The sequence below is a fragment of the Osmerus eperlanus genome, chromosome 20 (genome assembly GCF_963692335.1).
Source record: "Osmerus eperlanus chromosome 20, fOsmEpe2.1, whole genome shotgun sequence".
NCBI lineage: Eukaryota > Metazoa > Chordata > Actinopteri > Osmeriformes > Osmeridae > Osmerus > Osmerus eperlanus.
In genome coordinates, this window is record NC_085037.1 from 2204516 (window position 1) to 2228928 (window position 24413).

Below are 24413 nucleotides of genomic sequence, written 5' to 3' on the forward strand. Positions count from 1 at the left end.
ACATTCCAAGACGTTGCGGCAAATTTGCAAAAAAACAACTGAGATAATGACTGTGTGTGTGAGTATGTGTGTGTTTGTGTAAAGGTCTAAAGGTAAGATGGCTCTAACCCCAGTTCAAATGACCACAGGGCCACAGTAGAGGGGGCTGAACTCCCAGCGCAGCAAGGGTCCACTGATCATCTGAAACACATGACACACAAAAAAAACATTTAAACCCACTTGTCTACCTATAGTAACTATGGACTAAACTATGGACTAAACTAAAACTTATGCGCCCTCTCAAACCTTTAACCCAAAGACAGAGGAGACTTACGTCCTTTTTTCCCTTCTGTTTTTGGGGTCTCTTCTCCGTAGAGACCACTGGGTGACCTTGGGCCTGACCCATGTTTAAGTATTACCAAATTGCAAGACTTTAGCCAGGTAGGTGGGGGGGCTACAGCCTGCAGCCCCCCCATACGACTCCCCCTCAGAGAGGTCATCTCACTCAGCGATTTTTTTGTTGCTCTGGAGGACCATACTGTATAATACACAAACAGATATACAGCTTGTTTGATGTATCCATTAGACACACAGAGGAAGGTATGACTCAACTGAAACTAAAGGTGATGAATAGCCAAAATTAATCTTGTCATCTTTTCCAGCAATGGTCTCCTCATCGTCTCTCAGGGTCTTCAGGTATTTTTTCACCTGCTGGCGGAGGCGACGGTGTTTGCCCTTCAAAACCTTGGCAGCATTGCAGAGGAAGCGCTGCTGTTTCCTCAGCGCTCCGTTCTCCTTCTCTGGGCTCCTCCAGCAGGTGTGGAAGGCGTCCTCGTGGCTCCTCCTCTCCCCTGCGGCCGCATGCGCCCTGGCCAGCTCCTGATGGTCGCCACCAGCCGGAACGGCGCCACACCAAGTCCCACGGCCCAGAGATTGTGCTCCACGATGACCAGGTACGCTGGGTCCCAGGGCAACACTGCTGAAGAGTCACCCTGTATCCATGGGAACACGGAAAATGACAAGTCCTGGATCAGCGAGGTGCTGGAATTTGAGGTGCTCTGATAAAGCACGGTCTGGTCCAACACGGTTGGGTTGAAGACGGTCAGATATGTCATGGTTGGGTCGAACATGGTCACAGACATGATGGCTGGATCGAACACTGCATGATACAACCCGGTTGTGTTGAACGTGCTCAAATTTAAAAAGGTTGGGTTCAACCTGGTTTGATTGAACACCCTTTTATAGAACACGAGTGGGTTGAACACCATCTCAAATAACGTGTCTGGGTTCGTCACGGTCAAACTGAACATGTTTGGTTACATTACATTTAGTCATTTAGCAGACGCTCTTATCCAGAGCGACTTACAGTAAGTACAGGGACATTCCCCCGAGGCAAGTAGGGTGAAGTTCCTTGCCCAAGGACACAACGTCAGTTGGCATGACCGGGAATCGAACTGGCAACCTTCGGATTACTAGCCCGATTCCCTCACCGCTCAGCCAACAGACTCCCTGGAACCTGGTGACGTTGAACATGGTCACAGTGGGATGGAACACTGTCACCGGCACCACGTCAGTTTCCTGAAAAGAAACAAAAGATAATACATCCATCATGGTTTCATTTCAGTTCAGCTCATCCATTTTCAGATAAAAGTATTATTAAATAACTTGTGATATTATAACAAGCTTCAGCTCATTTGTTTACCTCATCATGAACATCTTGTTGGCCATTTTCGGTTTTGTGGTCCATCCAGAAATCCTATATTGTAAGAAACAATTTGGTATGTACTTTATCTAGCTTCATATTTTTCCTTGCATCGACTTTTACTACCCAGTTTAGAACATACCCAGTTTTAATTATCAGGGTATAAGAGCAGACATCCCAACCTGCAAAAACTCATTTCAGGGAGGTGACTTCACTGGCTACTGTGCCCCAAATACAGAAGGAAAGAAAAGTCAAATGAATGTACAAATGAAAAGACTAAATGAATGTACAAAATCTTGGAGTCTTAAGACTTTTGCACAGTACAGTAAATACAGGGTGTAAGTACTGTAAATGTTCTCCGGTGGTGTCTGTGGTCTGGAGTTTGTGAAATATTTGTTTGTGTTGGCCCCTTCCAGTAACGTAAGGGAGTGTCATATTCTGAACTTTGTCTGCTTATGAAAGGCTGAAACAACAGCATCACTGCTGAGGTGCACATCTCAGCTTGACTCCAGTCAGTGTTTATAAATTTAGATCCATGTTTCATTAGCTGTGGTTAAGCTGACATCAGAAACGTTAGTATTTCCGCCAGGTTGACTTGAGGAGCCAGCTCAGTCCGTGTTCTCTTGGCTGTGGTGGAGAGAGCTCGCAGTACCAACGCACCAGTCACATGAAATATCCAGTCAAACCCTGAACAGAAACCCAAATGGAGATGAGAGGACCACAGAGCCTTCCTGACAGTGGTTGGACTTCTGTATTCAGGGGAAACCCATTTCAGAAGAGGCATATCTCTCTTTGGCTCTAGGTTTGTAGTGCGAGCAAATCAGACAGTTTGACATGACTACCTAACGTGAAATACGTAGGTCTAAGCGTGATCTACACACCAACATTTCCTAACCCACTGCAGTATGTGAACTTTTACTTTAGACACTTTGTTTTCCCCAGGAGGGGAAGTGCACCGTTCCTGGAGGTAATGCAATACCAGGTCGATGCGTGGAGTGGACGGAGCAAGCCCCTATTCCATCTCCCTGTTCCAAAAATCAATTTAATATATGGTCCCCGGGTAGGGGACGTATCAGATATTAAACTGATAAGAACAGATACTACACTTGATCTTAGCCAAAAGGCCGAGAAGCGATACCGCACTGCTCCTTGAGGGAGCGGAGTCATTTCCAGGAACGTCATATTAATATACGACTTCACGATTGTACTAATGAGCTAGGCTACATAATCCTTAAAAAAACTAAACGGAGTAAAAAAAACACATCATTAGCAAAGGAAAATCGCTTTAATCAACGTGTAGTCTTTGAAAACTAACGTGAAAACGTGGTGTAGCTGTCACGTGATACACGGCCCTCCAATTGGAAATGAAAGATCAAAATATCGAAAACAATCGCAGTTTAGGCTACTCTTCTGAGAAACAACCAGCCAATAACATGTACATTATGTATTGGTGAAATATATTTCGTCTTTTCGTGGTAGCCTATTTGAAGACTGTTATGATGCCCACGGAAGAACAAACAACAGCCATGTGAACAGCGGACTCTGGCTACGACGAAACCCTGCCATCTGCTGGGCATCATATAGAACACCAGCAGCCACAGCATCGGGCTTCCCGTTATATAGAAGACCGGTCCGTCACGCTGTTCAGCATAACCAACATGGGTGGATATGCATTTTGGCCGTCAGTTGGGACAGAGGATCAATCTTGTCTGAATCATTTATGCAAAAGTGGGAAAAGATCTGCAGTGTAAAATCACATGAGCCCAATAGCCCTACTTTAGTTAGGCCTACCTAGTTAACAAGTTGCCTTTGAATTTGACACACACGGTCAGGAGGATAACTCGTGAACTATCACGCAAAGGCATGTTTTGAAGCTACGCATCATGAACAGCCATTTCAACTGCTAACCAGGTCGATGGTAATAAGCAAACGCGTGGTATTGAGTTAGCTAATAGCGGGCGAGTTACAGTTGCGCCCTAAATATTAACATTTGAGAGAGTTGGCTTTAAAGACGACAGTTCATTTCTATTCGACCGTAATTTGCGAAAACATGTAGCTAGGTTAGCTTGCAGTTCGACGTCAGCTAGCTGGGTCGGTCAATTCGCATCTCAAGACGTGGTGCCAGGCCTATTTGAAAGGCCTCGTGACTAAACAGACAGGTAGCAAGAAAATAAATCAACGTAGGCCTTCTTAACTCTACATGTCAACTAACTACTAGCCTACCTTTCAATGTTTCTTCTTTAAGCCAATGCCGGGATACAATTTGCCGTTACACATTGCGCATCGAGTCGTTCGGTGACTAGGCCACGACGTTAACAGCCCAAGTCGTGTCCTACAACTTCAGCAAAACTCAAACAACAAAAACGAATGTCTTGACTATAGCTGACATGACTGTAAACATTAACACACGTAACCACATACATTGTCACTTATTTGGTAATAAATAAATAAAAACAACAAGCGCTCTTTCCGGATGACTTGGATCAATGCGCATAGGGAGAGCCCTTTCCTTTCTCCCCATCGAAGCAATTCCACTACAACTCCTAAAAATTACTCCGAATTGTGCTACTTGCAGATTCCACAGACAGCAGTGTATTCTATCGAAGATACAATGAAAGTAGGCCTATGTATTTTCTTTTACAAGTCACAGACAATTCACAGCACATCGGTCTGACTTTAAACTTGTGACGTGATTTGCCACAAGGCAAGCTAAATAACCAAAACTTCGAGGCTAATCAATTTTGCAGACTTGAAAAAATGTGTAGGTCTATACGACTTGCAACAGGAGTTGACTTACCATCACAGTTTGAAGGGTTGCATGCGGAAAAAACGACAAAGTCGTACCTCAGCGGGGCAATGACCCTAGAGCTCAAACAAAACATCCTGCAAGGCGTCAAATGTACCAAATTCATTGAAACTGCTTTTCCACATGTCCTTATAAGTTAGGCTATTGTATATAGGCCTATTTGGTCCGTGAGGGAAGTGTACTACTTCAGACGAGGCCGACGAAACATCCTCCCGAAGACAGTGCCACTTGCAAAAAACTGCCACTTGCAAAAGGCCTAATCCAATACAATGTGTAGACCTGCTCATAGGCTACCTGAGAAATGTTAATGAGGTGCAAAACTTGAGCGTCATGGGAGGTGAGAAGGTTTGTGGATCTCTTGTAGTAGCCTATTGCTGTGCTGTGTAGGTCCCATGTTTAACCTGTATTTCATTCCTTGTATTTTCATTGCATCGTCGGACGTCATTGGATTACACACATGTTGTCACATTTGTAACATCTGTGTAATATAGGCCTTAGTTATTACATTATTCCCCAATAAAGCGAAACTACCAAAAACAAGTCGTTAGACTACACTTAAATGTGGATTTGAGTTCCAAAAAGCGTTGTCATTAAATGTAACTTGCAAACAAGTAGTTTGTTCTGCATCTTTATTTAATATTGCCCTACTGTACAGTTTGATTTTTATTGAATAATCAATAACTGACAACACACATGGCACATAACGCTTTTTCACTGTCTTCGGGAGGATGTTTCGTCGGCCTCGTGAGTAGTACACTTCCCTCACGGACCAAATAGGCCTATATACAATAGCCTAACTTATAAGGACATGTGGAAAAGCAGTTTCAATGAATTTGGTACATTTGACGCCTTGCAGGATGTTTTGTTTGAGCTCTAGGGTCATTGCCCCGCTGAGGTACGACTTTGTCGTTTTTTCCGCATGCAACCCTTCAAACTGTGATGGTAAGTCAACTCCTGTTGCAAGTCGTATAGACCTACACATTTTTTCAAGTCTGCAAAATTGATTAGCCTCGAAGTTTTGGTTATTTAGCTTGCCTTGTGGCAAATCACGTCACAAGTTTAAAGTCAGACCGATGTGCTGTGAATTGTCTGTGACTTGTAAAAGAAAATACATAGGCCTACTTTCATTGTATCTTCGATAGAATACACTGCTGTCTGTGGAATCTGCAAGTAGCACAATTCGGAGTAATTTTTAGGAGTTGTAGTGGAATTGCTTCGATGGGGAGAAAGGAAAGGGCTCTCCCTATGCGCATTGATCCAAGTCATCCGGAAAGAGCGCTTGTTGTTTTTATTTATTTATTACCAAATAAGTGACAATGTATGTGGTTACGTGTGTTAATGTTTACAGTCATGTCAGCTATAGTCAAGACATTCGTTTTTGTTGTTTGAGTTTTGCTGAAGTTGTAGGACACGACTTGGGCTGTTAACGTCGTGGCCTAGTCACCGAACGACTCGATGCGCAATGTGTAACGGCAAATTGTATCCCGGCATTGGCTTAAAGAAGAAACATTGAAAGGTAGGCTAGTAGTTAGTTGACATGTAGAGTTAAGAAGGCCTACGTTGATTTATTTTCTTGCTACCTGTCTGTTTAGTCACGAGGCCTTTCAAATAGGCCTGGCACCACGTCTTGAGATGCGAATTGACCGACCCAGCTAGCTGACGTCGAACTGCAAGCTAACCTAGCTACATGTTTTCGCAAATTACGGTCGAATAGAAATGAACTGTCGTCTTTAAAGCCAACTCTCTCAAATGTTAATATTTAGGGCGCAACTGTAACTCGCCCGCTATTAGCTAACTCAATACCACGCGTTTGCTTATTACCATCGACCTGGTTAGCAGTTGAAATGGCTGTTCATGATGCGTAGCTTCAAAACATGCCTTTGCGTGATAGTTCACGAGTTATCCTCCTGACCGTGTGTGTCAAATTCAAAGGCAACTTGTTAACTAGGTAGGCCTAACTAAAGTAGGGCTATTGGGCTCATGTGATTTTACACTGCAGATCTTTTCCCACTTTTGCATAAATGATTCAGACAAGATTGATCCTCTGTCCCAACTGACGGCCAAAATGCATATCCACCCATGTTGGTTATGCTGAACAGCGTGACGGACCGGTCTTCTATATAACGGGAAGCCCGATGCTGTGGCTGCTGGTGTTCTATATGATGCCCAGCAGATGGCAGGGTTTCGTCGTAGCCAGAGTCCGCTGTTCACATGGCTGTTGTTTGTTCTTCCGTGGGCATCATAACAGTCTTCAAATAGGCTACCACGAAAAGACGAAATATATTTCACCAATACATAATGTACATGTTATTGGCTGGTTGTTTCTCAGAAGAGTAGCCTAAACTGCGATTGTTTTCGATATTTTGATCTTTCATTTCCAATTGGAGGGCCGTGTATCACGTGACAGCTACACCACGTTTTCACGTTAGTTTTCAAAGACTACACGTTGATTAAAGCGATTTTCCTTTGCTAATGATGTGTTTTTTTTTACTCCGTTTAGTTTTTTTAAGGATTATGTAGCCTAGCTCATTAGTACAATCGTGAAGTCGTATATTAATATGACGTTCCTGGAAATGACTCCGCTCCCTCAAGGAGCAGTGCGGTATCGCTTCTCGGCCTTTTGGCTAAGATCAAGTGTAGTATCTGTTCTTATCAGTTTAATATCTGATACGTCCCCTACCCGGGGACCATATATTAAATTGATTTTTGGAACAGGGAGATGGAATAGGGGCTTGCTCCGTCCACTCCACGCATCGACCTGGTATTGCATTACCTCCAGGAACGGTGCACTTCCCCTCCTGGGGAAAACAAAGTGTCTAAAGTAAAAGTTCACATACTGCAGTGGGTTAGGAAATGTTGGTGTGTAGATCACGCTTAGACCTACGTATTTCACGTTAGGTAGTCATGTCAAACTGTCTGATTTGCTCGCACTACAAACCTAGAGCCAAAGAGAGATATGCCTCTTCTGAAATGGGTTTCCCCTGAATACAGAAGTCCAACCACTGTCAGGAAGGCTCTGTGGTCCTCTCATCTCCATTTGGGTTTCTGTTCAGGGTTTGACTGGATATTTCATGTGACTGGTGCGTTGGTACTGCGAGCTCTCTCCACCACAGCCAAGAGAACACGGACTGAGCTGGCTCCTCAAGTCAACCTGGCGGAAATACTAACGTTTCTGATGTCAGCTTAACCACAGCTAATGAAACATGGATCTAAATTTATAAACACTGACTGGAGTCAAGCTGAGATGTGCACCTCAGCAGTGATGCTGTTGTTTCAGCCTTTCATAAGCAGACAAAGTTCAGAATATGACACTCCCTTACGTTACTGGAAGGGGCCAACACAAACAAATATTTCACAAACTCCAGACCACAGACACCACCGGAGAACATTTACAGTACTTACACCCTGTATTTACTGTACTGTGCAAAAGTCTTAAGACTCCAAGATTTTGTACATTCATTTAGTCTTTTCATTTGTACATTCATTTGACTTTTCTTTCCTTCTGTATTTGGGGCACAGTAGCCAGTGAAGTCACCTCCCTGAAATGAGTTTTTGCAGGTTGGGATGTCTGCTCTTATACCCTGATAATTAAAACTGGGTATGTTCTAAACTGGGTAGTAAAAGTCGATGCAAGGAAAAATATGAAGCTAGATAAAGTACATACCAAATTGTTTCTTACAATATAGGATTTCTGGATGGACCACAAAACCGAAAATGGCCAACAAGATGTTCATGATGAGGTAAACAAATGAGCTGAAGCTTGTTATAATATCACAAGTTATTTAATAATACTTTTATCTGAAAATGGATGAGCTGAACTGAAATGAAACCATGATGGATGTATTATCTTTTGTTTCTTTTCAGGAAACTGACGTGGTGCCGGTGACAGTGTTCCATCCCACTGTGACCATGTTCAACGTCACCAGGTTCCAGGGAGTCTGTTGGCTGAGCGGTGAGGGAATCGGGCTAGTAATCCGAAGGTTGCCAGTTCGATTCCCGGTCATGCCAACTGACGTTGTGTCCTTGGGCAAGGAACTTCACCCTACTTGCCTCGGGGGAATGTCCCTGTACTTACTGTAAGTCGCTCTGGATAAGAGCGTCTGCTAAATGACTAAATGTAATGTAACCAAACATGTTCAGTTTGACCGTGACGAACCCAGACACGTTATTTGAGATGGTGTTCAACCCACTCGTGTTCTATAAAAGGGTGTTCAATCAAACCAGGTTGAACCCAACCTTTTTAAATTTGAGCACGTTCAACACAACCGGGTTGTATCATGCAGTGTTCGATCCAGCCATCATGTCTGTGACCATGTTCGACCCAACCATGACATATCTGACCGTCTTCAACCCAACCGTGTTGGACCAGACCGTGCTTTATCAGAGCACCTCAAATTCCAGCACCTCGCTGATCCAGGACTTGTCATTTTCCGTGTTCCCATGGATACAGGGTGACTCTTCAGCAGTGTTGCCCTGGGACCCAGCGTACCTGGTCATCGTGGAGCACAATCTCTGGGCCGTGGGACTTGGTGTGGCGCCGTTCCGGCTGGTGGCGACCATCAGGAGCTGGCCAGGGCGCATGCGGCCGCAGGGGAGAGGAGGAGCCACGAGGACGCCTTCCACACCTGCTGGAGGAGCCCAGAGAAGGAGAACGGAGCGCTGAGGAAACAGCAGCGCTTCCTCTGCAATGCTGCCAAGGTTTTGAAGGGCAAACACCGTCGCCTCCGCCAGCAGGTGAAAAAATACCTGAAGACCCTGAGAGACGATGAGGAGACCATTGCTGGAAAAGATGACAAGATTAATTTTGGCTATTCATCACCTTTAGTTTCAGTTGAGTCATACCTTCCTCTGTGTGTCTAATGGATACATCAAACAAGCTGTATATCTGTTTGTGTATTATACAGTATGGTCCTCCAGAGCAACAAAAAAATCGCTGAGTGAGATGACCTCTCTGAGGGGGAGTCGTATGGGGGGGCTGCAGGCTGTAGCCCCCCCACCTACCTGGCTAAAGTCTTGCAATTTGGTAATACTTAAACATGGGTCAGGCCCAAGGTCACCCAGTGGTCTCTACGGAGAAGAGACCCCAAAAACAGAAGGGAAAAAAGGACGTAAGTCTCCTCTGTCTTTGGGTTAAAGGTTTGAGAGGGCGCATAAGTTTTAGTTTAGTCCATAGTTTAGTCCATAGTTACTATAGGTAGACAAGTGGGTTTAAATGTTTTTTTTGTGTGTCATGTGTTTCAGATGATCAGTGGACCCTTGCTGCGCTGGGAGTTCAGCCCCCTCTACTGTGGCCCTGTGGTCATTTGAACTGGGGTTAGAGCCATCTTACCTTTAGACCTTTACACAAACACACACATACTCACACACACAGTCATTATCTCAGTTGTTTTTTTGCAAATTTGCCGCAACGTCTTGGAATGTTGAGATGATGATGTCATAAGTGTTCAGTCCTGAGTTATTTGGTCCTTATGGAAACACAGTGGACATGGAGTGGCTAGTTCCATTCAGGGGGAGTTACTTCTCTTGACCCCCTCTCTCCTGTTATGAATGTGACAGCCTGGCTGCCTAATGTGTGTATTCCTCTCCCCTATGAGACTGGAGGAATAGACACCTCGGAAGTCCCTATGAGACTGGAGGAATAGACACCTCGGAAGTCATCATTTGAGTGTGTCAATTCAACTGCATGAAGAAAAAAAAAGGAATTCATGTCAGAGCTATGTTTCTCATTGTAAAACATCGACATACAAGCTCTGAGTTATAGTATGGTAAGGGTCTGTGGGTCCTACAGCAGTTTCAGAACATTCCACCTCACCTCTGTTCTCTGTTCATGTTTCTGTAGAGGAGCTTGTGTTCTGATCTGGTGAGCTCTGAGAGGAACCATGCATTCTCCTTCTCATGGACCAGAGGATCTGGATCTACGGTACTATAAGTCAACCTACCCAAACAAACAGCCTATTGTTGTTATTTGTAACACCTCCTCCCTCCCACTCCCTCAGAAGATGGAGGTACAGATGCGCAACGTGTGCATGGCGAGGGGGGCTGACGACAGGCTGTGGTGGGCCATGTCTCAGGAGAGATCCAGGCTCACTCACTCATCACCCTACATGGTTACCACAGTGATGGCGGTGAGCGGAGTTCAGGTAAGATTTCCTGAAGTGTGAGACATGCCAACAGTGTGACTTCCTGTTCAGGCTTGTATCTGAAGCCTGTACTAGATCAGTAACGCAGCACTCTGTTACTCATCCCTTCCTTGTATCTCCTCTCCTCTACAGCTCATTGGCGGCCAAGTGAGACAGTATCAGTCTCACGTGTGTTCTAAGACTGACGTCAACGTCCCGTTTCTGGCTGACAAAAGGGTGAGAACTGCAACACTACCATAGGATAGATAGTACCTCCCACACTTGATCCCAGCAAGCTGATTCATCCCTTTAGGACTCTTAAATGTAAAAGGTGTCTGTGTGTCTCCTGTCCACCCAGCAAACTGATGTATCCATCATGGAGGCCAGCATTGGTGGTGGGTCCAGGTGGGATTCCGCGCACCACAGCCAGAACCTCCTGGGGGTCCAAAAACACCTCGACCCACGGGGACGAGTCCTCCCAGGACCAGGAGCCGAGTGCACCAGCTGGGCGTACGCCTGGGTGTAACGCTACGTCCGACGTAGAACTGAAAGTTACGACTAACTTAAGTTACGACTAGTGCACCAGTTAGACTGAAGCCCTTTATGTGCTGCACCTGGGTGTACATTTTATGCCTAGTGGGGAGCAGGCGTAAGTTGGAAAATCAGACTAATATCCATGGTAATTATAATGTACAACAGTTTGATCGCACATGCAGCGCGTCTTGTTTATAGGCAACATATGGAAAGGACATTAAGGCGAGAAAAAGTTGTCCGTGATCGCACAAATCCACTGTTAATTTTATTGGTGATCGATTTCCAAGCTGATTGTTTCTGTTTTTTTGTGTTGATATTATTACATTTCCCCGTGAGCACGCTTCTATTCTGAGTAAACAACTCTAGAAGTTTTCTAATTTCTCTATCAGTAAAATGTATTTTCCTTTTCTTTCTTTTTTAAATCCATGGCTTGTTTTGAAGGGAGATAGCTAAGTGCGCTTTGGATAGGCTCTTAAATGTGTTGCTTGGCAACGATCGACGCTTTCGCATTTTCACAAGGACGCGCATCTTAAAACCAGGCGTAGCTACGACCGTGGCCTGTCAAGCTTGGAGCACTCGGTGTAAATTCAAATCACAAAGTCGGACGTAACTAAGACCGACGTAGGAGTTAAGACCAACTTTTTTAAGCCCAGCTGGTGCACTCGGCTCCAGGACTCCTCCTCTGAGGAGGATGAGGGCTGGACCGAGGATGAGGACCAGGATCTGGACTCCTCTAAGGATGACAAAGATGATGATGAGGAGGACAGGACAGAGGACCAGGGTCAAGATGGACACCAGAACCCAGACCTGGACGAGGACGAGCAGGATGACCGTCATGAGACCGATTTCACTGCGGAACGTGAAACTCCATTCCTCTAGTTAGTACAATTCCTTAACAGGCATATTTTAATTGTTACATTTGACAACACACCATACACATGGTTCTTCTACGTAGATGATATAAATACTACTGTATGCACAGGAATGCATGTTATCAAGGTTCCCCTCATTGCTCTGTAGTAGCTTGTCCAGGTTAACTTGACTGATGTATGTCCACAGCTACCACTTGACAGGCAGAGGGTTCGTTGACCTGTCCTACAGGGTGGCAGCTCTCAGGCAGGCCTTCACTGTGAGTAACTGTCTACTATCTAGCTAGCGCCTGTGTGTTGATGATTGATAAAAGGCTACGTAGTTGACTCCTGTGTGCTGTTAGTATTTATTGCATTAGCTAGTTATCCTGATCATCCATGTTTGTCCCCAGACGCTGTGTACTGACAGCAAGGCCATGTTGACGGCAGCTCGCCTGGTTCTAGGAAGGATGGCAACTGAAGCACAAAAGGTTTCTGACATATTACCCCTCCACCAACAGTTACTAGACTTTGGGTGACCTTGATATGTGTCACCCTAGTAGGATGTCACCACTTGAACAGTCTACACACATGCTAACTTGGAGATAAATCGAACGCACCTTAGAAAACGTGGGGTCTGTGTGTGACTGTGTCTGTGTTCTCCAGGATGAAGAGCAGCTGTTTCAGCAATACAACAGGCTGCTGGAGTACGCATCAGACCACGCCCACCTAGACTCCATCATGCAGGAGCTGGCACTGGAGTCGGTGAGGAGGACGAGAGGGGGTAGGGAAGGCAAGGGAGGGGAGAGGAGGTAAAGGAGAGGACGGATGGTGGAGGGCAGGAAAGGAGGAAGAGGGAAGGAAATATTTTTCCCCTTCTGACCTCAGCCCCCTTATGGTCAGTTCATGCTCATAAAAATGTGCCAATCTCACAACACCTTTATTGAGCAAGGCAGTCTCAATGTGCAACTTTAGCCTGGGGTCTGTGACATTACACATTCTAAAAGGTGCGAGACACTTGTCTGTGGCAGCAAACCTGTCTGACTGACATTGTTTTTCAAGCACAAATTGGCCTCGAAGCCCAGGCAATATGCACAGTTTAATGACCTGGACACCTCACATCTCATCTCATCTAACTTCATAAGAATCAGAGATGTGAGAGTCTAAGAGCTAGCTAATAACTTGTTGGAACAATTTTCAGATTCGTCACTTCAACATCATAGATGTGGTGTTTGAGCTGGTTCTGATGCACATGGTGAAGTTTGACTGTCGCACGCTGTCTGTCACTGTAAGTGCCCCGCTTCCCCAGTCCTGCATCACAGGGGTGCAGTGACCTCACCATGTCTAGATAGCCACAGAAGTCATTTCCGTCTACTCCACGATGCGAGCAAACATTTACAAGTAGTTGACTGATCAGTCAGTCACAGTTTTGGTGTTTGACCCAGCCTCCCTCCTTCTCTTGCTCTCTTCTCTCCCCCTCCCCAGGTTCCAGAGGGCTTCAATGCCCAGCTACGTGTCCTGGTGGAAGCCTTCCTCCCCCAGGACACAGACAAAATACCAGAAGAAACTGAAGGTGTGCTCTCTCTCCTTCTCTTTCTTTTTCGTTCAAGATTTACACAGTGTTTGTTTGGCGTCTCAACACGTGTGCACTCCTCTTCAACTCCCTGGAAGAAATGTTCAGTTTCCCAGCAGCCGTCTACTCCTGCCAGACTGCGCTGATGCCCAAGCTGCTGGGGCAGGTGCATCCCCACCTGGGGGTCATGTTTACCGATCTCAGGATGCTCAGGCTGGATGAGGAGGAGGACTGGACAGAGGATGAAGACCAGGACAAGGACCAGGGTCAATACGGACACCCGAACCCAGACCTGGACGAGGAGGAGGATGAGCAGGTCTCTGATGATCCTGCTGGTCATCGTCACCGTGACGCAGGAACACGGGATGGTTACGATGACCATGAAGGACTTGAGATGGAGTCTGCTGGCTTGGAAAAGTCCGGTGAGACCCACTCCTCCTCCACCTCCAGGGGCTCAATGGCTCGGGCCCCCAGTCCAGAGGGAGAACACCTGGGGCTGCTCAGAAAGGCCGACCCCCCCCCCCCCCTCCTCCAGAGATGGTTCACACTGGTAAGCTGAAAATGATTGTGTGTGTGTCTTTGCTCTCACTTCCAAAACCAGAAGAAAGAGAAGACTTTCCTCAAGGATGGACAGAATGCGGCTGCCAAGGGCAAAAAGACACACAGAATGTTCAAGACGAACAAAGTGTCTCCCCTCAGCTCTGAACGTAAGATCCTGACGGCACATCTGCTCATTTAGGCTTTCCCACTCTAGTTGGCTCTTCCACCATTTCACACACACAGACTTGTGCACACACACACACTTACAGACACACGCACACATTGCCAGAGGAGAGGAGAAGAAGAAGTCCATCAAAGCCTTCTTCCGGGGGATCTCTGCAGCGCTCTCCAGGGCTTTCTGCTTCGGCTGCGTGAAGGACATTCACCAGTAGAGGGCGCCGCCTGCTCACTCAACTGGCTGCAGCGACAGAGCGAGAGAAGAACCTCAGGATGCAAATTAGGGGGGGGGGGGGGTGACCCCCCCTAATTAAGACTTGGACCCCCCCAAAAGAGGTAAAAACAACATACATGCCCTGGAGAAGAAGTTGATCCCCCGATTGTCATTGTATAATTCGCACTGTGGAGAACCTGTCACTATGGCAACAACTGTAGCTATCCCTCTTCTTCAGAACTGTGTAACCAATTTTTTGGGGGATATGCTCTATTTTGTATTGGTATTTTGAAGAGGCTGATTAAAGCCGCTTGCACACTGCTCAGACAATGCCCAACTAGCCCCAACAGTCTAAGTTGGCAGTAGTTGGTTGCAGTCTTTAGAATGTTCAGAAAACCAACTGCCAGTTCCACACTCCCCAGACTGTATCCAATTGACCTATCACTAAGCCCCGCCCCTCGAACGATGTGCATGGGGTAGATGCAACACTGATACGAGGTATCATGAGAGGATGGGCAATGGGGTATATTTTATCCCATTTCCCAAACCAAAACAAGAGGGCCAAATGTCTCCGGTGGATAAAGATGTGTGGCAGACCACACAGTCAACTCAACGTAACGAAGATAAACAAGGATGTCATCACATATTGGCATTGACAGTACCGGCTTACTTTCACCACTGATGTTATGCTAGGCTTAGGCAAGTTATCTCTGGTTAAAACTAGCTAACGTTAACGTTATAGCTACGTATAACGTTTGGCTAGCTATTCACTAGCTAGAAAGTTAGGACACTGCCCTGTCCGGGACAGGGTAATAATGCTAGTAACTAAACTAATAAACGTAGGTTTACATCTCAGTGCCTATCCAGATTAGTTCAATTAACTGAAGGTAAATTAATGTAGCTAATCTAACCCTGTGGTGCATCAACAATACTGGTATTGCCAAGCATTGGATATCCACGATTCAGGATATCGTGAATGACCGTGAGATGAAGCTTCTCCCTCTTGCATTGAGATCTGTAAATTCTCGCCTCCAATTTAAGTTTGTCATCCACCATATCTACTTTTAAATTATGTACGTATCCCTCCATTCGTTGCATAATGAAGTCCCTTTTGACGGCTAAAACTCTAGTCAGCTGCGATAGCTTGTCCGAGTTAGCAACAGTAACTAAGGGGGGCAGGGCGTAGCGATAGGTCAATTGTAAACAACTAGACACTTTTGTTGCCTATTTTTTTTAAAGACAAGTTAACAGGTTGCCTTGTTTGACATGGACGAAGTAAGGGGATTAATACATATTGTTAAAGTAGTCATGGTCTACCTGGCTTTTAAAGCTGTTGGGCGTGTACAGGAGAGACAGTGAATAAGACGAGCCAGGAGGAGACTGTGGAATAAACCGTGGCTAATGCGACGTGAAAAACGGGGCATATCCTAATTTATGCAAAGAGCTACACTCTGAAGATGCCCCAGCTTTTGCAAACTTTGCCCTTTTGTGCCTCCAGATTTTAAGCATCTACTGACCATGGTTACTCCACTCAATGCTAGAAAAAACACTAATTTCAGAGACTGCATTTCTCCTGGTGAACGCCTTATGGTGACTTTAAGATTCTTGGCAACAGGTGAGGTGCTACAATGTGTCAATACAGGCAAATTTATTTGTACAAATTACAATATCAAATATAGCCAGGTACATAGCTACCTTTTGACCATTAAATATTCAACTGAAGTTCCAAGTAGCCTGGGTGTGAAAGTTACAAATAACCATCTGGGATCGGATACAAGCACATAGGCCTAATCGCTAATGTTACAGTTAGACTAGTAGGCCTAGCTACATCTCAGAGCGCCCCCCCCCCCTCCCGTGACTAAAATAAACTTTAGTAATTTTAATTGAGACATTCGTAACGCTAATTAAATCGTAAAGTTTTTTTTTTTTTTTACAATACAATGTTGTTAGCTCTAGCTAGCTAAGACAACAGGTTACAGTAGATTACTGTACTCACCAGAGGTCCCCAGTTTCTCCGCAATGTATTTCACAGCGTTGATCTTGCTGTCGCGGTTGGAAAATGCCTGTGAGCTAATATTGTAGAGTTCAGGTTTTTTTTCCCACAACTCAATCAAGCGTTGTTCTCGTTCCTGTGTCCAAAACCCAGCCATTTTAAATATAATTTGGTCAAATAGATTTGACCAAACGAACACTCTACAGTGGCTCTACAGTTTTTGACATCAAAGAAAACACGCTGACTTTGCGCACGCGAGTATGAGATAGTTATCAAGGGAATATACTCTCAGAATGTTGCCGTTAGTTGGAAAACAGACTTTCCACGACTCCACCAGACCCGACTGGACATGTGAAACTCGAAAAACTCCATCTGACCAACACCAACGAACTAAGACAGACAGTGAGTACGTTTACATGCACACTAATACGCCAATCATAACCCGATAATGGCAATAATGCGATTATTAAACTGATCATGTAAACGCCTTTATCTGATTTCCAAAGTCGGTTTAAGGTCTTAATTGGCGTATTCATAACCTGATAAAGATGCCTGGATTTTTGCCCAATCATTCGATTTTTTGATGCATGTAAAACACCTTACTCGGCTTTCTTGCGGTTTTTGGAAACTGTGCATGTCTGCCACTTGTTTTGAAGTCACAGCGCGTATGATTTTATTTATTTTAGCCTACCTAAATAAACAACCACATACATTAAAGACATCTGCATTTTCGCGGGCATAGCCGTCTCGTGCTACAAAGTTATTGCTATAATGTTTTAACGGTTATTTTTGAAACGGCCAGCATCAACAGTTTAGTTCAACCATGGCTGTTAGAGTTAGCTCTAAAGGCCGAAATATGCTACTCCGACTCTGTTTACGGATGGGCGGGCGGACACGGACGGATATGATACTCTTTTTCGTTTATGGTTCTCCATAGGCTGTGAGTGCTGTAAACAATTCACCGCCAGAAGAGTAGGTGGCGCAATGGTTTTTTGTCGAAGATTACCTTAGAGAAACCGTCTTTGTGTGGAAGCCGTCGTCTTCGAGTGTTTATTTACCTAGGCTATTGAAAAGTCGTGGCACTTGTAGTCTGAAGAGGAGACTAAATATATGCTAGTTCAGCTAAGAGTTCGATATAATAGACGGACGGAAACATTGCATTACTTAGTAATAAGTAGCCTAGAGCTATAGAAGCTAGACGCAGAGCAGAAATATGTAGCCCAAGCTAGCTACTAAAGAATGTATAATACATTACAGTACAATTCTAGAACTGTAATCACCATCTGCATCACGGGCACGGCACTATATAATCCCAGTTATTCATATTTGTGGCATCTTAAATCACCGAATGCATCACGGGCACTGTGCACGAGTGAATATAGCAACAGGAACAATGTTCGTACGACTTTATGAAGGATGCATGTCTTAAAGTTATGTATTGTGCTTATTAAAGTTATGTCTTATGAAACTTAGAAGTGTGCTCAGGCTTAAACATTGTGTCTCACACAGAGTGTGGGAAGCAGGCTGTACTTTGTGTCTTAATCTCTCCATTTGAGAAGCAACCTTGAAACCGGGCTGAGACGGCACCCAATGAGGTGGGATGCATCGGCAAGAACAACTCCCTGATGCACGAGAGAACAAGCTCAACCCTCTTTTCATCTTTGTGTTCAAATTTGCACTGTATAATATATGCTGGGGAGGGAAAGATAGCCAGTTGTACTTCGCGAACCAACCCAAACTCTGTTGCGGGTAGGAAAAATGTAGACAACCCCAGAGCTCTGTACTTGTTGATTTCCAACTGCTGCATTAAAGCTGATATTATCGGACCTCTGCGACTCCAGACCACTCTTTCTAGAACACAGACCATCATTACATATTGGAATAGACACAAATAATTTAAATCCCTCACTACCGGTACTGCGTAGCCTAGTACAGTAGGATTCAATGTGTTGATTGAATAAAACATACAGCAGTAGGGCCGATACAGGAAGACACTTTGTTGCCGAAGGATGATGGTGGTGAAAGTTTTGTCCGTGGAGCATACAACGATGAATAAAAAGAATCATGTAGACACGTTTATTGAATAATCGCATAACTATTTACACGGTGTAAACGGAGTAATCGTATTATTGGCATAAACCGACAATTGCTAGTGATTGTGTTTCTCATGGTCATGTAAACGCACTCAGTGTTGCCAACTTAGCAACTTTCTCGCTAGATCTGGCGACTTTCCAAACCCTCCTGGCGACTTGTATTGTCAAAAGCGACTAGCGACAAATCTAGCGACTTTGTCCAGTGGTGCTTGGTGTGCAAGGGCTTCGCACTCATTGTGAAATTGCACACTGAGTTCGAAATATTCGTATGCGTTTTTTGTAATCGTCAGCCTCAATTCGGTGGCTCTAAATTGTCAAAAAAACTCTTAAAATGCTGGCTATGGATGCGAAAAACGAACTCGATCCGAACTTTGTGACGGACGAATGTTTCTGAGGCAGTGTGTAAGCGCGATGGACATAACGTGAGGTTGTATTTATTTTTTAACGTGCGAACATTTCAGACACAAATTTCGGACTCTGTGCAAAGGCCTTAACATGTGTTAGCCCTTGTGTTATCTTCGGGTCATTCTGACCCATCAGTCATTGTGACCCACCGTCGTATTGCGTATATATTGCGTTGTTAAGAGCCACTTTAACCCGTGTGCTGCCTTTGGGTCACATGACCCAAAGGTTCATAACGAACCACCGTTGTGTTTACCCAATTTTACCCAATACAAAAACAAATAAAAATAATTTTCTTTTAACCTTCACAATGTGGGGGGTCTGAGACAGCCCGACGGTTAAAAGAAAATGCTTCACTTTGTTTTTGAATGCAGTAAAGTTGTCGCAATACGACGATGGGTCAGAATGACCCGAAGATAACACAAGGGTTAAGATGTAAACACTAGCTTTTCTACAGCTTTTACACACACGACCAAACTATGTATTTTGAGAATGCTACTTGAGTTATTTCAGAATAGTTGGGTGTTATTCAACCCTCTACAATGTGAGTAAATCACTCGCATATGCAACCAAATTTCACGCTAGGAAACAAAAACATTTCTTTAATTAGCCAATGGATAGTAAATTGTTTGATTTCACTCGCCTGTGACTGAGTTAGAGGCAAATAATAAGTTTCCCGCAGATTTCAATGACGCACTGTCGCTTGACTGCGAGTTAACATGATTGGCTGCTATGACAACAGACGTACAATTAGTTATTTTACTGCTGCTTAACAACGAAAACGGAGATTGCCAAAGTAACGGAAAGTCGCTTGATTTGTCGCTCGTCTCTAGATAGGATTTATTGTCGCTAGGGAAGATAAAAAGCTACACTGCCTCTGTCGCTTTCTCTCACAAACAGATCAACTTGCTTTTTATGGCACTCGTCACGCACAAAGAGATGGATGCAAAAAAGATAGTCCAGTCTGAGCAGAAAATTCTTAATAATTTTTTTGTGTTATCAAGACAATTTAAGATTACTGTTCCTTATTCAGATTATTCTTGCTCTGCTAATCAGTTCTGACAACTGCGAAAGAGCCTTCAGTGCCCAAAAGAGAATAAAATCAGATGTCCGCAGCAGTCTCACATTCTCACACCTTTCAGACCTGGGGTCTCATTTATAAAACTGTTCGTAGGATTCTTATTAAAAGTGTACGTACGCCTAAAATGGCGTACGCCCAAAAAAAATCAAATTTATAAAGCCGTGCGTACGCACACCTGTAGGCAATGTTCCCTTTATAAATCACAGATTACCCACAAGTGTGCATAGGTGAATCAGCATTTACCCCACCCTGAACACGCCCCTTTTTAACCATAAATGGTCAATGCAAAGCACCCCATGAATGCAAATCCAGTATATTAATGGCCCTGGCATGCGATTGTTCTTACGTTACGTTCAATCATGGCGTCAGGAGAAAAAAGAACGAAAAGGCGCAACTTCTCACGACACTGACATTGACATACATAGGCGAGGTGGAGGAGCAGAAAAACACATTAGGCCTATTTGGTGGCCACAGCAGTGGGATCACCAATAAATAAAAAAGCAATGCAAGGTAACAATTTGAAAATAAAAGCGTATCCGTAAACAAACGTTTCTTCATTACGGTTTTGTTATGAACAGTATTAAAGTTTGGACTGATAACGAGGACGTAGTGTAGCAATTGCACGGGAGCTTACCGGCTGTATTTCCGGTTTTTGACATATAGAAATGTTGTTATACATTTACATTTATGCATTTAGCAGACGCTTTTATCCAAAGCGACTTCCAAGAGAGAGCTTACAAAAGAGCATAGGTCACTGATCATAACAACGAGATAGCCCCAAACATTGCGAGCAGCCAAAACATGAAGCATACATTGTGGAAAACCAAATAAGTGCCAAAGGGAAGAACCATAAGAGCATGCAGTTAAACAAGTTACAATTGAACAAAATGAAACTCCCCACAAGAGTGCAAGAGTGTACCTGTAGAAAAGACCATCAACAGTAAAAATATTTCACAGCGAGTGCAAGAATTTGAAACCGTTACAACTAGCCAACAAGAGCAACAAGTCTCTCAATGCGAGTCATTGTGATCCTGGAGGAAACTAACATCAGGTCCAGCCAAGCATTCCTAAGTGCCGCTGTACTCCCGGAACAAGTGCGTCTTGAGCCTTTTCTTGAAGGTGGGGAGACAGTCAGTGTCCCTGACGGAGGTGGGGAGTTGATTCCACCATTGGGGGGCCAGACAGGAGAAGAGCTTGTGTTGGGACCGGGCGCTCTTGAGCGGTGGGACCACCAGACGGTTGTCAGAAGAAGACCGTAGGTGGCGGGGGGGGGGGGGGGGGGGGGTGTAAGGCTGGAGGAGAGACTTGATGTAGTCGGGTGCAGTCCCGTTCACCGCTCGGAAGGTCAGTACCAGAGTCTTGAATCTGATACGGGCCGTGATGGGAAGCCTTTGAGAGGACAAGTGCTTGGACTAGCAGCTCGGTGGAATGCTCAGATAGGTATCTCCTGATCTTCCTGGATGTTGTAGAGGGTGAATCTACATGACCGGGAGACCGCAGCAATGTGGGCCGTGAGGGAGAGCTCGTCATCCATGGTCACCCCGAGGTTCCTGGCAGAGGATGAAGGGGTCACCGTCGCCGATCCCAGGTGATTGAGAGATCGTGGGAGATGGAGGGTTTGGCCGGGATGATGAGGAGTTCTGTTTTGGCGAGGTTCAGCTGGAGGTGGTGCTCGGTCATCCAGGCGGAGATGTCTGTGAGGCAGGCCTCGATCCTAGCTGAGATCCCCGGTTCATTCGGGGGGAACGACAGGTACAGCTGCGTGTCGTCAGCATAGCAGTGGTAGGAGAAGCCATGGGAGGTGATGATTGGTCCAAGCGAGGTGGTGTAGAGGGAGAAGAGAAGGGGTCCAAGGACGGATCCCTGTGGGACACCAGTGGAGAGCTGGCGGGGGCCTGACACTTTGCCTCCCCAGGAGACCTGGTAGGATCTTCCCGACAGGTAGGATGAGATCCACTGAAGTGCAGTGCCAGTGATGCCCATCTCAGAAAGTCTGGCCAGCAGGATTTGATGGTTAACCGTATCAAACGCTGCAGAAAGGTCCAGCAGAATGATGACGGATGACCTTGAAGCCGCTCTGGCAGACTGGAGGGCCGTGGTGACTGACAGGAGGGCAGTTTCTGTGGAGTGGCCAGTCTTGAAGCCCGATTGGTTGGGGTCAAGCAGGTTGTTATAGGCTACACAGTGTTTTTGCATCTAAAGGTAGGATATGTGATGTTATCCTGTATTCCATGCAGTCGGGGTATCTCCCCTCCTGCACTCCCGTGGACAATCTGATGGTGAGACAGCGCTGAATTTTGAAAACAAAATATAACTATTACGAGTAATCGTTCTTCCCACATTTACTTTCTGCAATCTGGTCATCTGCGTCGCCAATTCCCACTGTCTCCAAAATGTGCGTAGGCCTACGGATGGGTCAGAGTTTGTGTGGAGGACTGCACATTCTCCCATCAAGTTAGTGTTTTTATAAATCACAACCTTTCATGGGAAGTGGCGTACGCACATTTTCAGGCCCGTTTTGTTCGTACGCAACGTTTAGAAATGAGACCCCTGATCTTCATTTCAACAGAAGACCCAGAGCTTCAGCAGTATGATCCATCATCAGCTGTAGAGAGGTGGCTGAAGTCAAGTGGCAAGAGAAAGACATTTGCTAAAACATTGATTGATTAAATCCATATGCAACATGAAGGATAAATCAGACAGATAATGTATTTTTTTCAGTTGCATTGTACATGAATTTCATGTTAACAGTCTGGCGAGTAAAATAAAAAATGTACTAGCCAATGGCGACTCAAGCTTCATTGTGTCCGTAGAGGGTTGCTATTGTAATCTCACATATAGAGAGGGTACAATTTCTGGGGATATTGAGGGGTGTGCTTGCGTCGGTTGCAGATGGGTATGTTTCCAGGCTGTGAATATCAACACCCTTTATTTTTGTACGCCCTTCGACTGCTCCTGCGATTCCCACAGAGCAGAAGTCTAGGAGTTAGCTAGCTCTACAAATGACTCTACGAGCAAAATGGAGCACAGCTGTAGGTATATGCAGGTAGCAACGCTAGTGCTAAATAACTATTTAGCTGGTCGGCTCCATGACGCTGGGTAAGTAGGGCCCGTGAGACTGCTCACCAAAAGAACGAAGGGGAACCCACTTGTTTAGCAGATTAAGACATGTTCGTAGGTACCTAGCGAAAAGTAGGCTCAACTTTCCTAGACTTTTAGCTACGGTTAAAGATCCTGTAAAGTGGAATTAAAAACGAGTTTCAAGTTCACCACTTACCTCTCTCAAGTAAGCTACCTACGACCCAGATAATGGACGCTACGTCAAGCCGAACAAAACAGTATAGAATAGAATGTATTAGTTCAATGAGTGAAACATACAGATGCATATAAATGAAATATTCCCCTGAGCTGTAACACAGGAGTAAACATTTACAGCAGAGACAGCAGACAGTGAGCTCTCCAACTACTTCCAGCACATTAGCTACCATTTCACCAAAATACCATCATTCTACACCGAGTAGCCTAACAGTGCGTGTCCACTGCAGCGATGCGAGCGACAACATGTTTTCCATTCATTTTCAATGGAGCCAGGCGAATCGCTTGCGTGGTGCATTGTGGGTAGCGACGCGACCGAGTTGAGATTTTCTCTACTTTATGCAAATGAGGAGCGATTTTCGCTAGCGATGGCCAATCGGAGTGTTTTCTTGTTTCTCGTAACGTAGCAACCATGGTAAACATTTCTAGCTTTCTAGGTTTCAAGGTGGAGGAGAAACTAATCGTTTGTGTGGCTGCTTACCCAGTCCTGTACGATACATAGCTGTATTCGTACAGAGATGTTAATACAAAAAAAACGATGCATGGCACAAGGTTGCCGAAGTTGTTGGTGCTTGTACTTTCAAATTCAGTCTAGTCACATTACGTAACTTCGTTCTGTGGTAACTAGCTAGCTAGCCCGGCTGGAACTCCCTATCGTATCGACAGATTAGCAGAGACTTTGAGTAATATAATAAAACGTTTTTTACACATGTCAACGTGTATGTCTATTAAACAGTTTTGTATTTTGTATACAAGTTGTATTTTGATCGATGTTGCGAGTACGTAAACCCAAGTCTGCACACTTGGCCATGACAACTACAACAGTGACTTTAGAGAACTACATTCTACATTAATCTGTTTGAAACGCCCCCGAGCGTGGTGAACTGTGGGAAGGCGAGCGATGGCAAGCGATTCGCGTCGCTGCAGTGGACACGCACTGTAATATCAATTTAGCGGTTTGCACTAATTATAGCAGAGATACCTCTGGAAAAGTTATCTAGTATAATTATAACAAGCACGCAGAACTGAGTGATGAA

At 44.9% G+C, this 24413-nt stretch overlaps 1 long non-coding RNA gene and 2 other non-coding genes across 3 annotated transcripts; 1 reads left to right on the plus strand and 2 right to left on the minus strand.

The window, feature by feature from the left end:
* Window positions 1–704: 704 nt before the first annotated feature.
* LOC134040522 (uncharacterized) lies at window positions 705–1735 on the minus strand. The gene is made up of 3 exons (XR_009932885.1): window positions 1682–1735; window positions 1496–1557; window positions 705–971 (listed from the first exon to the last, which is right to left on the minus strand). It is a non-coding gene; the product is annotated as an uncharacterized LOC134040522 (long non-coding RNA).
* An 891-nt stretch (window positions 1736–2626) lies between these two features.
* On the minus strand, window positions 2627–2817 carry LOC134007089 (U2 spliceosomal RNA). The gene has a single exon (XR_009927992.1). It is a non-coding gene; the product is annotated as a U2 spliceosomal RNA (small nuclear RNA).
* A 4274-nt stretch (window positions 2818–7091) lies between these two features.
* LOC134007100 (U2 spliceosomal RNA) lies at window positions 7092–7282 on the plus strand. Its single transcript, XR_009928003.1, has one exon. It is a non-coding gene; the product is annotated as a U2 spliceosomal RNA (small nuclear RNA).
* The last annotated feature ends 17131 nt before the right edge of the window (window positions 7283–24413 follow it).